Raw genomic sequence first — 18,098 nt, 5'->3', positions numbered from 1 at the left:
AAAATGCAATTCGCTTTTGAGTGGTTTTTAACGGTTAAAAGAGATCGCCCTTCAATACTGTCATATTGAGAAAATTCAATGCATGTCGTCTTTGTGTAGTATCGAATGCAATTTCGGTAATCAGTGATATGGAGCTATTGGAGTCAAGAACTGCAGAGTGGTATTACCTAACGAAACACGTATCACTGAATGTGTATTATCTGATTCCCGTAATAAAATACCTCTTACGTATTCAATACGTACGAAATTTACTGTTTTGGCAGCCATGTTTTCAGTCCTGTCTATAATGTCGTCAGTTGCTGGCGTTGCGAGTGTGTGTTACTTTCACCCCTCTGATTGTTGGCAGTGTTAGGTGGTCTTACTTCAACTATCTCAATGTGTCAAGCTCACGAGCGAGTTGAGTGTTGCTCATGTTGACTATGTTGTTGACTGTTATTATTTTGGTAATGTCGCCCATTTTGATAACTGTCTCCATAATTTCTGTTTTACCACACGTTTAGTAGTCTTGATGTATCGGAATTTATGTGGTGGAATACTAGTTGCGTCTAAAGTTTTTCTGGTTACGGTGGTAGTGTCTGTGCTCATTTTCATAGAGTGTGTACTGTCGAGTACCGTGATAGTTATCATCACTACAGAAATGGCTTCTGACACAATTATTGTTTCGGTCTTGCTTGTGTGAATCATACCGATGATGCCTGATTTTTCGTCTATAATAATTGTCACTGTCAAGATGCGTTTTGCGAAAGCATTCGTCATTTCTACGTTCATAGAACGGTAATGAACGTCACGATTTCTGTTCTCATGTTTTCTAGTGATACAGTTTCTGGTGTCTAGTTCTAGCTCTTTCAGAAAACCCTGGAAACCTTCCAGGTCGTCCTTGCATCTTCTTACTACACTACTGGCCATTAAAATTGCTACACCAAGAAGAAATGCAGATGATAAACGGACAAATTGGACAAATATATTATACTAGAACTGACATGTGATTACATTTTCACGCAATTTGGATGCATAGATGCTGAGAAACAGATGGGGACGTTTGTAACAACCGCCTCCGGCTGTAATAACGGCCTGGATCCGCCTGGGCATTGAGTCAAACAGAGCTTGGATGGCGTGTACAGGTACAGCTGCCCATGCAGCTTCAACACGATACCACAGTTCATCAAGAGTAGTTACTGGCGTATTGTGATGAGCCAGTTGCTCGGCCATCATTGACCAGACGTTTTCAGTTGGTGAGAGATCTGAAGAATGTGCTGGCCAGGGCAGCAGTCGAACATTTTCTGTATCCAGAAAAGCCCGTACAGGACCTGCAACACGCGGTCGTGCATTATCCTGCTGAAATGTAGAGTTTCGCAGGGATCGAATGAAGGGTAGAGCCACGGATCGTAACACATCTGAAATGTAACGTCCACTGTTGAAAGTGGCGCCAATGCGGACAAGAGGTGATCGAGACGTGTAGCCAATGGCACCCCATACCATCACGCCGGGTGATACGCCAGTATGACGATGACGAATACACGCTTCCAGTGTGCGTTCACCGGGATGTCGCCAAACACGGATGCGACCATCATGATGCTGTAAACAGAACCTGGACTCATCCGAAAAAATTACGTTTTGGCATTCGTGCACCCAGGTTCGTCGTTAAGTACACCATCGCACGCGCTCCTGTCTGTGATGCAGCGTCAAGGGTAACCGCAGCAATGGTCTCCGAGCTGATAGTCCATGCTGCTGCAAACGTCATCGAACTGTTCGTGCAGATGGTTGTTGTCTTACAAACGTCCCCATCTGTTAACTCAGGCATCTAGAGGTGGCTGCACGATCAGTTACAGCCATTCGGATAAGATGCCTGTCATCTCAACTGCTAGTGATACGAGGCCGTTGGAATCCAGCATGGCGTTCCGTATTACACTCCTGAACCCACCGATTCCATATTCTGAACAGTCATTGGATCTCGACCAACGCGAGCAGCAACGTCGCGATACGATAAACCGCAATCTCGATAGGCTAGAATCCGACCTATATCAAAGTCAGAAACGTGATGGTACGCATTTCTCCTCCTTAGACGAGGCATCACAACAACGTTTCACCAGGCAACGCCGTCAACTGCTGTTTGTGTATGAGAAATCGGTTGGAAACTTTCCTCATGTTAGCACGTTGTAGGTGTCGCCACCGGCGCCAACTTTTTGTGAATGCTCTGAAAGGCTAATCATTTGCAAATCACAGCATCTTCTTCCTGTCGGTTAAATTTCGCGTCCGTAGCACGTCATCTTCGTGGTGCAGCAATTTTAATGGGCGGTAGTGTAATATTACATGGCGCAAGTGTGAAGGCAATTTTGTTAAGCAAATGTGTATCAACTCCACAAAATATGTTACTGGGCTAGAATAGTCGGCTTGATCAAAATTTTTCATTATTATTGTACTAAGCTTTACTTGATACTGAGTAGCTGGCCACCAATTATCAGGCAGGAAAGCGTGGTAAATATCAGCTTCGCTTTGACAATCTCTGATTACAGACCGCATCCTCACAGTTGACCCGCTGTCGATATATTCACACATAAATCCCAATTTGTGGCTTAAAGACTAATTTGGTGGTACTGAAAATAAAAATTGATCTAACCATGCTTGGGGACGGATGACGTCGCTGACGTTTCGAAAAATTTTAAATTCGCAAACTATGGGAACGTGCTTGCAGTCGAAATTGTCGTTTCGGCAGTAGCTGGAATGTCCTCTACTGCGCCTGACAGGCGGCCCATTGTCAAGTATTCTTCATTGTGAAAGTCACAAAGACGTCACAAATTGGTATTTTCATTACCAGTATCTGATTGTGCGAGTGAGTGTGAACACACTCATTGGTGTCGTCATTACTGTTTATTTAGCTTTCGATACGTGTCAAATGTTCTCGCACGTCTCTGATTTTAGTCTGACTTCGTTTAAAATTTTCAAGTGTCTGATAATCTGTTGTGTCTACAAAAGTTAAGCCCTACTGGATGTGTGACATCAGAATCACTGTATGTATTTGTAGACAAATTTGCCATCTTCGTCGTTAAATATTCGACTTTCTTTGTTAACAGACGAAGTTGTTCTTTTTGTTCGTTAGTGGTCGGTTATAATTCGTCTACATGTTCACTAATTGCTTAAAGGGTGATATTAAACTGGTCGTGTTGTTCTGTGAGTTGCGAGGCTTCTGCGCTCGATACAGTGGCCTTTATTTTTGCCAGTAGCTCTTTTTTACTGTTCTCTTGCGTAATTTTTAAATTATGTCGTCTAGTTTCAAGGCTGCTTAGCCTGGCGTCTATACTCGTGATAACATGTTGTAGGTAACCTCTAATCTCTTGTCGAATTCCTATGGAACGGTTTTGCTATTTTTTTTCCTTAAATTTCTGAATGTGTGATGTGAGTTCATTTTTCGTACTTTATGTATTTTTACTTTTCTCTAACAAAGTTAGATTATTGACTTCCGCATTCATGTTTACTGGATTTTCAAGACAGAGTGTGTACCACGCTGGTCAAATAATTAGGGGATCAGTCGAGATATCTAGGTTCTAAAGTACTGTCATCGGCAGAATAAACAAAAATGGTTCCACGTCTTTCTGTCGGTTCTACGGAGTGGAGACAACAACATTACGGTCACCGAGATAGTGGTTGAAAATGCCTCTGAGCACTATGGGACTTAACATCTGAGGTCATCAGTCCCCTAGAACTTAGAACTACTTAAACCTAATTAACCTAAGGACATCACACACATCCATGCCCGAGGCAGGATTCGAACCTGCAACCGCAGAGGTCGCGCGGTTCCAGACTGAAGCGCCTAGAACCTCTCGGCCACGACCGGCCGGCGAGATAGTGGTAATAACGGAAAGTTGCTGCAGAGGAGGTTGGTGTTGACTTGTGTTTACTCTACGAATTACACAAGCAGTTGGGTTCAGATAGTGTAGTGAGCAGGTAGTGTAACTCAACAACGTGACTTACCCGAAGCTATGGCATGGAGAGCCATAGGACGGTTGGAAGCGGGACAGACACAGAGGGATGTGGCTGCAGCTATTGGACTGTCCCAAGGCGTCATTTCCAGGACCTGGACGCGACTGCAGATAACAGGAACTGTTAAAAGAAGGCAAGGCCACGGTCGCCCACGGGTAATATCAGCAAGAGATGTCCGTCATCTCCGTCTAACAGCCCGTCGATATAGGAGGTTGAATGCAACTCAGCTGTAATGCACCCTCCAGGCAGCAACAGGACACTCAATATCAACACAAACAGTCCGAAAACGCCTTCGGGAATGTGGCCTCTACACATTAAAACCACGACACCGTTTAGCCCGCAGAAACTGGGCGGAGGAACATCAGAATTGGAGTCGTAACGCATGGTGCCGGGCGCTGTTCACAGATGAGTCAAGATTTTGTGTTCAGCCGGACAATCGTCGTTCCCTCTGGAGCGAACGTGGAATCCGAAACAATCAGCATATCATAGTGGTGGACGAATGGTGTGAGCAGGAGTCAGTATTGGCGGACGTACGAATCTCTACGCCGTTCAGAATGGCCCTTTGACTGCTCAGAGGTATAGAGGACATCCTTCGACCTTTTGTTGTGTTCTACGCTGGTGCCATAGGAGATGGGTTCCTTCTGGTGGACGAAAACGCACGTCTCCACAGAGCTGCACTGGTGGACAACATGCTTGAAGCTGAGGGAGTGGCTAGCTTGTTCATCGGACTTAAACCCGAATGAACATGTCTGGGATGCACTTGGCAGACGCATTGCAGTCGGACCATCACCTCCCACAACGATTGCAGAGCTGGATATTGCAGTCATAGAGGAATGGCCAAATATCACTCGAGAGCTGACTGATAACCATGCCATGAAGGTGTGCAACTATGCTCGCCGTCCGAGGTGATCAAATACCATATTAGAGGGCAACGAGAATGACTATTTCACTATTGTGGTGGCCCCATGGTGCTTCGCTCTACGTAAACGCCGTGTAAATCTCAAGTAAGGAGATGAGACAGCAAAATATCGTAACGTATCACACACAAATTACAATTGTAACCGATATCTGAATAAAATACGTTACCATATGTCCACCGTGTATGATATCTCACCTGATTCCCTAGTAAAATAACTAGGGAACAGTGTAACAGAAACTGAGGTTGGTTCGTTTACCTTTTGAAAGAAACGGAAGCAAAATCCAAATCAGTTGTCTAAATAAGTGATTATTGCGGTATTTAGTATGGCCGAGGCAACTTTTCGCCTTCCGATCGGTCTTCTGAACTTTTTAAATTACTGTTGGATATCTGTTCTGTTGCGTTTGCTGATAAAGAATTTACCTTTGTTGGAAAGTAACATGCATTCTCTGAAATCTCAAGTAAATTACAAACAAAATTTCCTATCTAATGTTTATCTTTCACATCTGTTTGTTCATTTAATATCTCTTGAGGGTAATTCCTTGTGCGCTAATATATGTCGATTTGAGAATACTCATTAGTGGGACTTTTCGTGCAACGTGTACCTCGACGTCCGATTCCATGTCGTTCGCTATATGTAGATCTGTTTTCAAGTGATGGAAGAAAATCCATGGACTACAGCCGCTATCTCTAGTATGTTCTCGGTATCGAATACTGAAATTCCGTCCAGTATCACGTATCTTACATTGACTTTTATATATTCCTGGATTTGATTATATGGTTAGTTTTGTTTGTCTGAGGTGTATTAGTGTTCCAAGGCTGTATCGTGTCTGATATGCAAATTTTATGTTGGTATGTGTCAGCAATGAACTGGCGTGTGTGATATTGTTGCTAGATGCACATATTTCGTTTTGTTCTCAGCACTATTTTCTTATGCATGGTTGCTTCTATAGGCTTAGCGCATTTATCAAATAGGTATGTAACAATTTTAGGATCAACATCTCGTTCTGCAGTATATTTTAGGATTTGAATCTCTTGTTATGTAGTATCATGCTACAAAGGTAGGATCATTAGCCAGTTAATTATAGAATGAATGTGATGTCAAGGAATCCTGCGTCCCTCGGTTCGCTAGCAAGCAATCAAACACGCCGTGTTAAAGAGTTTTATTACAATAAGAAAAACATATAATACTTAACTCTGCAACTACACAGATGTGTCGTAAGCAAAGGGCGACATGCGAAATATGCAATCTTCTTCGGCATAGACAATTCCAAGTCTGTGTTTCTATGTAACACAGACAGTACAAACGAAGCGATATAGCGTCGATGCTACTACTTAAGTCAATAGTGTTGAAGGAGCTATTGAACAGACGTCACCCGTCGGTCGCGGCGTTTATGTCCTCTTCACATAGGGGCCACTGCTGTTGCGTTGTCGTCCTGGAAGTCAGTCGGCGTGCGATTGGCTGCCTTCTTCTCACAGCCTTCCCTTCCCAGTCGTTCCCGAATGGCGTGCCGGCGCTTGAATTCACGCCATAACAATGAAAATATGCATATTTTTGCGATTTTGGATGACAAGGACGTGCACTAATAGTGTTGTTTTGCCCGGCCGGTTTCCGACAAATCTCGGATAGTAATGCGTAGTAATGATATCATGAGAGTTGCTAAGACTTGGGATGAACATATGAACTACTGGAATTATTATCTAACTAAGCAAGTGAAATACTTGGGGCATATTGTTAGTGGAATAGGTACAAAGCCAAATTCAAGAACAGGAACGATTGCAAACTGTCCGCCTCTCACTTCTAGGAAACAATTGAAGTTTTTCCTATGGTATGTAGGCTTTTACACGCAATATTTATCAGCCCTTGAAGTCATCCAACATGACATATTAAACCTGTTAAAGAAACCGAAAATGGTACTAGGGAGGTAGGGAACAAGTAGCATTTGAAAATATAAAAATGGATGATGGTGTTAAAGAAACGCCAAAAATGGTACTAGGGAGTTAGGGAACAACTAGCATTTTAAAATGTAAAAATGGATGATGGTATAAGCTAGAATTTTAGGCCATCCAAAATTTGGAGAAGTCTTTAAGATGACAACAGACGCAACGTATTATGGGATATCATGTGAAATATTTCATTGTGAGTTTGAGGTTTCAGAAAACCGTTGGAGCATCGTTTTCGCACTCTGTTTTTTTAAGTAAACGTGGTATCAGTTATAGTGTAAATGAGAAAGAAGCATCAGCTGTTGCTTGGATTTTCAAACGTTGAAAAAAAAAGAAAAAAAGGAGAGATTAAAAAGATGGGTACTGTTTGTGGTGTCACCGCCAGACACCACACTTGCTAGGTGGTAGCCTTTAAATCGGCCGCGGTCCGCTAGTATACGTCGGACCCGCGTGTCGCCACTATCAGTGATTGCAGACCGAGCGCCGCCACACGGCAGGTCTAGTCTAGAGAGACTCCCTAGCACTCGCCCCAGTTGTACAGCCGACTTTGCTAGCGATGCTTCACTGCCTGCATACGCTCTCATTTGCAGAAACGACAGTTTAGCATAGCCTTCAGCTACGTCATTTGCCACGACCTAGCAAGGCGCCATATTCAGTTACTATAATTACTATGCATTCTGAACAGATAATATTGTGAATCATGTACCGTCAAGAGCGACGTTCATCATTAATGGATTAAAGTTAAGTATCAAACTAATTACGTCCGCTTTCTGAATTCTCATTCCTTGTCATGTTCCAGACCTCACGTCAGTATAGTTCTTCCCTCTTCACGCCAGCCTGCGTGAGCTAAAACGCGCGCATTTCGGCCTCCACTAGTAACACGGTGTTGGCTCTTCTGCCAACACAAAACTGTTCCTCCAGGAATTGGATTTATCTGTAGTGTAGGAGAAGTGAAAGAAAATGTAATTGCTGATATGCTTGCACATTTACCAGTAAGTTTTGGTTAATAACAACGTGGAGAAAATGGTTCACGTCTGTTTTATGACGCAGCAAATTAAAAATCTCAATGAACATAGCCTAGCTCTAAAGATAACGATCGAACAAAGAATGGATCCTCATTTGTCACAATTATCTCAAGTGTTGGAGTGGGGTAGCTGGCCGTAACAAGGATGCAATATTGGTTAACAGTTCAGGGCGTGCTGTTTTGGAGAGAAAATGTACAACTTAACTGGTGAAAAATATGAATTTCTCGACAGATAATAGACCAGCTAATCTCCTATATTCATCAGGGTTATGGCTACAATGGCATAAAACTGTGTTAGTCGTATGAATAAATACAAGCACTATAAAAACTTAGGAAGGGCAGTGGGGCTGAATGTTAGGCAGAGAATGAAGGACCTGAGCTATGGAGGTAAAATAATAAAATTTCCCGTAATGCCTAAAGCCCTATGGCATTTACGTGCACACGATTTTTAGGACCTTCGCCAGTAGGAAAAGGTGGAGATGAGCCTGTGCTATTGGTAACTGAGTACTGGACAGTGTTGGTTCATACGTATGCTCTGAAATGAAGTACTGTAGTTACTGTAATACGATGTCGGCAGGAGGACTATTTTAAGAAAAAGAATGTACCGCAGTGATCAACGGCAGTCAGGTTACAGGAGAGAAATTCAACGAGTTTTTGATAGCGTTAGGGATAATCCACGTAAAGATCTTTCTGCAGCTCCTGCAAGGAAATATCACGGAAAGAGTAGTGAAGGAGAATGGCAGGTTTCGTAGGACCTAATGTGCAAACACATGCAGCAGTTGGCCCCAGTGCTAAAGACAGTTTCAAACAGCAACGAGTGGACTACCTCATGCGAATACTGGTGTAGCGCCAACAGAAATTTTGATCGATGAAGTAACTGGAAAGCCGCTGTTAACAGAATTAACGTTGCCTCCCCAATGTGAACACAAGATGCTGATTAAAGAAGATATCATCGAAAGAAAGTTAAAACACAATGCTCAAAGTAGATTAAAGGTACGTTAAGAGAGCTACGGGTTCCGGAGTTCGAGATTTGCGATTTAGTCGTCGTCGGGCCGCATGCACAAAGCAATTAGAAGGAGAAGGAAATAAAGAAGTTTTTCGTAGGAATCACGGACCTTGGAAAGTAGTGGGAATTCCAGTGCAAAGACTGACAGTAAAGGACCCAAGGACCAGAGAAAATAAAGGCCGATACAATATACAGAATATCTAAAAATCTAGGTTACTTAAAGCCAGAGAACATTCTAAGAAGAAAGAAAGTACTGCGAATCCAAGTGTTGATTAGTGTTGGTTTTCTAATTCGGTAAGCGTTGAGCGTCAGGTTGCAGGAAATGAAATTAGAGAATTGGGCGCTACTGATTCGAGTGGAAAAATACAACTACCAAAAGGTGAGACCCTTCATTTTACTGTTACACAAGGAATTACAACAAGATTGGCGACTATGTCATCTATGTACACTACTGGCCATTAAAATTGCTACACCACGAAGATGACGTGCTACAGACGCGAAATTTAACCGACAGGAAAAAGATGCTGTGATATGCAAATCATTAGCTTTTCAGAGCATTCAAACAAGGTTGGCGCCGGTGGCGACACCTACAAAGTGCTGACATGAGGAAAGTTTCCAACCGATTTCTCATACACAAACAGCAGTTGACCGGCGTTTCCTGGTGAAACCATGTTGTGATGCCTCGTCTAAGGAGGAGAAATGGGTACCATCACGTTTCTGACTTTGATAAAGGACGCATTGTAGCCTATCGCGGTTACGGTTTATCGTATCGCGACATTGCTGCTCGCGTTGGTCGAGATCCAATGACTGTTAGCAGAATATGGAATCGGTTGGTTAAGGAGGGTAATACGGAACGCCGTTCTGGATCCCAACGGTCTCGTATCACTAGCAGTCGAGAGGACAGGCATCTTATCCGCATGGCTGTAACGGATAGTGCAGCCATATCTCGATCCCTGAGTCAACAGATGGGGACGTTTGCAAGACAACAACCATCTGCACGAACAGTTCGATGACGTTTGCAGCAGCATGGACTATCAGCTCGGAGACCATGGCTGCGGTTACCCTTGACGCTGCATCACAGACAGGAGCGCCTGCGATGGTGTACTCAACGACGAACCGGGGTGCACGAATGGCAAAACATCATTTTTTCAGATGAATCCAGGTTTTCTTTACAGCATCATGATGGTCGCATCCGTGTTTGGCGACATCGCAGTGAACGCACATTGCAAGCGTGTATTCGTCATCGCCATACTGGCGTGTGACCTGGCGTGATGATATGGAGTGTCATTGGTTACACGTCTCGATCACGTCTTGTTTGCAGTGACGGCACTTTGAACAGTGGACGCTACATTTCAGATGTGTTACGATCCGTGGCTCTACCCTTCTTTCGATCCCTGCGAAACCCTACATTTCAGCAGGGTAATGCACGACCGCATGTTGCAGGTTCTGTACGGGCCTTTCTGGTTACAGAAAACGTTCGACTGCTGCCTTGGCCAGCACATTCTCGAGATCTCTCATGAACTGAAAACGTCTGGTCAATGGTGGCCGAGCAACTGGCTCGTCACAATACGCCAGTCACTACTCTTGATGAACTGTGGTATCGGGTTGAAGCTGCATGGGCAGCTGTACCTGTACATGCCATCCAAGCTCTTTTTGACTCAATGCCCAGGCGTATCAAGACCGTTATTACGGCCAGAGATGGTTGTTCTGGGTACTGATTTCTCAGGATGTCTGCACCCAAATTGCGTGAAAGTGTAATCACATATTTGTCCAATGAATACCCGTTTATCATGTGCACTTCTCCTTGGTGTAGCAATTTTAATGGCCAGTAGTGTATATACAATGTGGAAAGTTAAGCCATACTTTGTCTGTCACACACCATCTTGTACCTTAAGCAGAAGATCTCTTGCCGTTGAACAAGTGCTACTTGCAAATGAACCGAGTTTCTTTAATGTCTTAACAATTTCATCTGTATTGAAATAGGAAATTTGTGTTGTTTTCCAGCAGCTTTTATTTCAAAATGTATGTGTTTTGGAACTGGTTTTTAATAATACTGCTGCCTCATTTGATTTCTCATAGTGAATGGTATTGGACTGTAGTAGGGTAATAATGTAACAGCCAGACTATTAAATACCATATTCAAAGATTTTCACCATTGCTACGCTTTTAAATTTCAACTGAATATTTATTCACATGCGAAACATTTTTTCACATTTGGCTAAATCTTAGTTTTCTGGCACAATTTTTGTAAATTCAGAAAAAGACTGCAGCACGTAAAAAGAGATGGTGTTTTTCAAAAAATAGAGTAAGACTTGGACTGGCTGGACTCGAAAATCTGAAAGATATAAGAAGGTACAGTACTACTCCTCACGTTGTCACCCGCTGTGCGGGTAATTGGATGAATTAATCTATCATGTGCCAGATTTCTAGCCAATACCTTTTTCTCGATGTGCTGTGATACAGCAGTGCATGCTCTGCAATGTGATGCCGTAGTGACCACGAGGAGGTGTCGTGGTAGGGCGTTCAGCGGTTGATACCTAACGGATGGCTGTTGGCACATGTGGATGCGCTGCTGTGATGCTGAATGGATGTGAGTCGCCAGAACGGCCAGAAAAGTTCATTCGCCGAGTACCCCCTCGTTCCAGAGCTCCACCTCCTGCGCTGTCCGACGCGGTCGCGCATTGTTGTCCATAAAAACGAAGTCATGGCAGAGGGCAGCCGTGAGACAACGCCCCTGGGGGAGGTCTATAGTGTCACAACAACGTTGAGCGACGTGTGTGTACTGTGTTCAAAGATTTGGAGGTCAGCACACCCGTGCGACATTACGCCTCGTCGCACTATAGCACCAGAACCACAAAAACGATCGTGTTCGGCATCGCAGAGCGTACCGTCATGTGGCCGGAGGTAGGAACAGGTAAAGCACCCAGGAACAAATCGGCTGACGAATTATATTGTGCATTAATCCTTCGTACCGCATCGTGGATACTTCTGTCCGCTGGAAGAGATCACAACCTTTTAAAAGTTCCCTTACTCTTTCTGTCATGTTGTCAATACCAACCTCCTCTTGCAACTTCGACATTCACTTCTTTCGACCGAAATATGTATATATCTAATTACATTTTCCACCTGGTATTTAGGGGTGCGTTGTTTTCAGTATTCGGCATTTAGACAAGATCTTCGATTTTACATTTTCATCTTGGTTCTTTGATAATGTCGCGTAAAGTATTTCATTCCTGTTTGTCTTACTGTTGCGTAGAAACTTTATAATCTCTGTTTCGTCTTCTGTTACTCTCACAAATTTAATTTTAAATTCTGTCATTCTAGGATTCCTCACCATCCGTCGATCCTAAAGAACATTCAGATGAATAGTACATCGGGCACATCAGACACGCCCAGAAAACAACGAATTTAATAATCGAATTCTTGTAGCGCCAGCGCACATCTAGAGAAGCAGTTGTGCATAAATTTACATTTGTACAAGACGCTATGGCTTCACGATCCGTCCCGACAATTGTGTCTCCCAATAAGAAACACTCGCAATATCTCGAAACCCCACACGATTACTAAGATTCTTTCTCAGTCGCACTATGTTTTCTTTCCCATGAAGATAATACTCAGTGTACAGAAGCGGTAGCATGCTGGAAAGTTGCACAAGTCACATCAATATTTAAGAAAGGTAGTAGTAGTAATCCACTAAATTACAGGCCCATACTATTAACGTAGATATGCTACAGGATTCTGGAGCATATTTGTGTTCGAACATTATAAAGTACGTTGAAGACTAAGGTTTATTGACACACCATCAACATGGATTTAGAAATCACTGTTTCCGTGAAACACAACTAGCACTTTACACATACCAATTTTTGAGTGTTTCTTACAAGGGATTTCAACGTGATTCCGTGTTTCTAGATTTCCAGAAGGCTTTTGACATTGTACCACGCAAACAGCCTGTAGTGAAATTGAGTGCTTATGGAATATCGTCTCAGTTGTGTCACTGGATACTTGATTTCCTGTCAGTAGTCCGTAGTCATCGACTTAAACAGAAGTGATTTCTGCCGTTCCCCATGGTAGTGTTACAGGCCCTCTGCATTTCCTTAACTATATAAACTATGTAGGAGACAATATGAACAGCCGTCTCAGGCTGTTTGCAAATGATGCTATCGTTTATCGACTAGAAAATGTATTAGAAGATGAAAACAAGCTGCAAAACGATATAGAATATGTATGGTGCGGATTGCCAACTGATCCGAAATGATGAAAACTGTGAGGTCATCCACACGAGTGCTAAAAAAATCCGTTAAACTTCAGTTACACGATCAGTTAGTCATAACTGAAGTTCCTAAATTCAACTAAATAGCTAGCAACTACAATTACGAACAACTTAAATTGGAAAAAACCCATAGAAAACGTTATGGGGAAGGCAGATAAAGGACTGAGTCGTATTAGCAGAACACTAAGAAAATGTAACAGATCTACTAAACAGAATGTCTACATACGCGTGTCCGCTCTTTTGTGGAGTAAAGCTGTGAGGTCAGATCCTTACCACATAGGATTGACGAAGTACATTGAGAAAGTCCAAAGAAGGGCAGCACGACTTGTATTATCAAGAAATAGGGGAGAGAGTGTCACTGTCACGATACGGGATTTGATGTGGACATCACTAAAATACAGTCGTTTCCCGTCGCGGCGGGATCTTCTTACTATATTTCAGTCACCAGCTTTCCTCCGAACTCGAAAACATTTTGTTCACGCTCACCTGCATAGGGAGAAACGATCATTATGATAAAATAAGAGAAATCAAAGCTCACACTGAAAGATATAGGTGTTCGTTTTTGTCACACGTTATTCGAGCTTGGAATAATAGAGACTTATTGTGAAGGTGGTTCTATGAACCATTTGTCAGGCACTTAAGTGAGACTGGCGGAGTATCCATGTAGATGTAGAGGAACTCATGTCACCAACAGCTGCTGGTGACATCGAGACTGCTAAGATACTTTGTGCCTCTGAACTGCTGAAGAATCTCTTCACTGTTTTTAGGTTTGACATGCGGGCGGGAGACCCGCACCACCATACTAGGCAAGATGCTAGTGAAGGTGGTTTGCCATTGCCGTCCTCCGACCGTAATGAGGATGAATGATTATGATGCAGACGACACAACAACACTCAGTCTTCTCGAGGCAGGAAAAATCCCAGACCCCTCTGGGAATCGAACCTGGGACCCTGTGCATGGGAAGCGAGAACGCTACCGCAAGACCACGAGCTGCGGACAGCAAAGCAAAGGAAAGTATGGAATAGGAATTGAAGTCCAGAGAGAAGAAACAAAAACCTTGAGGTTTACTGATAACACTGTAATTCTGTCAGAGACAGCAAATGACTTGAAAGAGCAGTTGAATGGAGTGGACAGTGTCTTGAAAGGAGGATATAAGATGAACATCAACAAAAGAAAAACAAGGATAATGGAATGTAGTCGAATTGAATCAGGTTATGCTGATGGAATAGAAAGAAAACGGAGATACCAGCACATATTTTGTGTGCAGCCTCATCATATGTAGAGTAATCTGAACCACAGCATGATCATATTTAAAATTCATATATTATAGAGCATGATTAGGCTGAATCAATACATCAACAATATTTACTTTCATTTCTAAATCTTTATTAAGAATATTTAAATTATTTTTACTTTTAACGTTCACTGGAAAAGAGTAGATTCACAGAGTTCAAGTTAGTTCATTTACAAAAATTAGAATGTATTAAGATTCAAATTACATAATAACTTTTTTTTAATACCAAACTAGTATTAGAATTATCAAAACCAAGCCATTTAAGTAAGACTTTATGATCTTTCTTCTTATAACTTTTTCTACAAAATATACATCTGGATATTTTGTTTTTCGTTGTTCTTGTCCATAAAACTTTTCTTTCACGTCTTCTCCACCTAGAGCTTTTAATTTCTATGAGATTTGATTAGAGTGAATAACACATTCGATTTCAAAAATATCCCCCAAACAGCAATGGCTGCGTTCCTTTCAAAAAATTTCCTCAAAATTCTATCATTATTAGGCCAAATAGCACAATCTCGCCCAATCTGGTCACCTCAGTTAAGAAAACCAGTTCCGATACGAAACAATGGGGAAGAGTTTGTGAAGAGCGGAAAGGGGATGTGTGATGAAAGCACATTCTACGGTTCGTCCGTTGCTGAAAGATTTTTTCAGTGGGTTGCTTTAATGTCCTGTATCCCTCCCTCCCCCCCCCCCCCCACCCCCCACCCCTCTCTTTGAGTCCAAAATCTATTTACACTTTTGTAGCACTACCATAACTGGAGCCAAGAATTCTCTGCACAATTAAATATTAAAATATGCATGCCATCAGGTACTATCAGATGAGGAAATACGTATAATTCATCTTTTGTTCTGATGCATTTTATTTTATTTGGATACGATGCACAACAACCAGTTCTTCCAATTCCTCCTCGGAGCAGGATAGGTCTGCGCCTTGAGGTCGTAAGATAGGAATCCCTGGGGTCAGGAGGCGAGGTGTTTCGAATCCGTTTGCCGGCAATCTTCAAAACGGTTTTCTGTGGTTTCCCATTTTTAATTTAGGCAGATGCTTGCGTTGGTCCCTTACCGTAGGTCACAGCAAATTCCTTCCAAGTTCCTTTCTCTTCTGACGGATTACACACCCTTGAGACTGCAGCCTCTCAACTTAAATGAAAAGAGCTGCATCGAAGGCGAGTCGAATATTTCTTCGGAGACTTCTATCACTAAAAGCCATATTTATATTGGAAGGCTGCTAGCGACATTCATTTTTTACTATGTATCTGTGCGTAAAGATGGCTCACTTGTGGGACGGCTAAATATCATGTCTTCAAGTTTTACTATGTTTCACTGTGAAATGCCTTATTCGTAATATCCTTGGACAGGGTGACCAAGCGTCACAACAGTAACGTATTTGTTAATAAATATCATATGGGGAACAAACTCTGTTGTACGAGTATATCGCACAGGAGTTTATTGGGACCATAGCCATATTATCACGTGCAAATACAAAATCATTAATGAGGTCACATACATGAGAATGAAATTAATGCGTGACTCACCTGTTATATCCACAGATTAACACACGTGCGAACAAAAAAATTTTATTAGGTGGAGCAAGGCCACCGCTTAATTTTACACAAAGATAAACTTCCTTCAAAAAACAAAAGGCTTCTACTCCTACCAAAATTTTATAACAAGCCAAAGAATTATGCCACCTTATTGAATTGAAATATTAGCAACAGAACTGAATTTAAGTTGAAACTTCCTGGCAGATTAAAACTGTGTGCCGGACCGAGACTCGAACTCGGGACCTTTGCCTTTCCCGGGCAAGTGATCTGACCGAACACGCTGAGCTACTGTGCCGGCTTGATTTCATTTGCCTCCTGTGAGGATCGGACTCACGACCTGTGGTTTACTAGACCAACGCTCTGCCACTGAGCTAAGGAGGCGCCTCCTAACCAACTGAGCTACCCAAGCAAGACTCACGCCCCGTCCTTACAGCTTTAGTTCTGCCAGTACCTCGTCTCCTACCTTCCAAACTTTACAGAAGCTCTCCTGCGAACCTTGCAGAACTAGCACTCCTGAAAGAAAGGATATTGTTGAGACATGGCTTAGTCACAGCCAGGGGGATGTTTCCAGAATTTAAGTTCCTTTGTCGGGTTTTCTCTCGACGCTTTCCGGCGGATGCCGAGGAAGTAGACGTTGTGATCATTTTATAAAACCAAAAGATTTTTCATGATATGAAAGATATTGGGTCAAATGGCTCTGAGCACTATGGGACTCAACTGCTGAGGTCATTAGTCCCCTAGAACTTAGAACTAGTTAAACCTAACTAACCTAAGGACATCACAAACATCCATGCCCGAGGCAGGATTCGAACCTGCGACCGTAGCGGTCTTGCGGTTCCAGACTGCAGCGCCTTTAGCCGCACGGCCACTTCGGCCGGCCTGAAAGATATTAATTTGGTGTATAAGTTGGTAGTGTTTTTGTTTTGCATGTTGGTATTCCGGTTGCTATGGTTTTATTTATCGACTGTTATTTTTTATTTGTAGTAAACTTTTGCTATCTGAGCTTACATATTATCATTTTGTCATTTGGAGATAGTGACTGGATCTGTGGACGCGAGGAAATGGAGTACCAAGTGAAGAAATTGGAACATTTCAGATATATTCTTCTGTTTGAGGTCAATAGAGGGATGACAGCGGTGGATGCAGCCAGAATCATTTGCGCCGTATGTGGAGACAGCGCCATTGGGCAGAGAACGGCTCGGAAATGGTTTTCTAGTTTGAAGGAGGAACATTTTTACGTAAGTGATTGTTCCATGTTCAAGAAGAACTTCTGGGCTTGATGATGATCATTTTAACCCATTAATCAACAATGATCCACATGAGTGTACTCGAGAACTAGTAAATGTGGTGAACTGTGATATTCGATCGTCGTGCGATACCTGCATGCAGTGGAAAAGGTTCAAAAATCGGGTGTATGGGTACCGCATGCTCTAAGCCAAAATCACAAAAATCAGCGAGTGGTCATACGTGCATCGCTGCTTGTTCGTCCACAGTTGACTCGTGAAAAAAGCCGACCATTCCTGCCCTGCATCATTGCCGGTGACGAGTAGTAGTGGTTTATGCTAACGTAAGCGAAAGAAATGAATGGTTTAGCCCATAAAATGCAGTTACTCCCCGTACAAAGACCTACTCGCATACACAAATATAAAATAGCGGCGGTCTTGGGGGCTACGTAGTGCTTCCTCGAGGTATAACTATTACTGCTGAAACTTCCTGGCAGATTAAAACTGTGTGCCCGACCGAGACTCGAACTCGGGACCTTTGCCTTTCGCGGGCAAGTGCTCTACCATCTGAGCTACCGAAGCACGACTCACGACCGGTACTCACAGCTTTACTTCTGCCAGTACCTCGTCTCCTACCGTCCAGACTTTACAGAAGCTCTCCTGCAAACCTTGCAGAACTAGCACTCCTGAAAGAAAGGATATTGCTAGTTCTGCAAGGTTCGCAGGAGAGCTTCTGTAAAGTCTGGAAGGTAGGAGACGAGGTACTGGCAGAAGTAAAGCTGTGAGTACCGGGCGTGAGTCGTGCTTCGGTAGCTCAGATGGTAGAGCACTTGCCCGCGAAAGGCAAAGGTCCCGAGTTCGAGTCTCGGTCGGGCACACAGGTTTAATCTGCCAGG

The 18,098-nt window shown here is 42.9% G+C and overlaps 1 non-coding gene across 1 annotated transcript; it reads right to left on the bottom strand.

Annotated features, from left to right (window-relative positions):
* Positions 1-16,288: 16,288 nt before the first annotated feature.
* On the bottom strand, positions 16,289-16,360 carry Trnat-agu (transfer RNA threonine (anticodon AGU)). Its single transcript has one exon. It is a non-coding gene; the product is annotated as a tRNA-Thr (tRNA).
* Positions 16,361-18,098: the final 1,738 nt, after the last annotated feature.

The sequence above is a fragment of the Schistocerca serialis genome, chromosome 7, assembly GCF_023864345.2.
Source record: "Schistocerca serialis cubense isolate TAMUIC-IGC-003099 chromosome 7, iqSchSeri2.2, whole genome shotgun sequence".
Classification (NCBI taxonomy): Eukaryota; Metazoa; Arthropoda; class Insecta; order Orthoptera; family Acrididae; genus Schistocerca; species Schistocerca serialis.
This window is presented reverse-complemented; position numbering and strand designations above follow the sequence as displayed.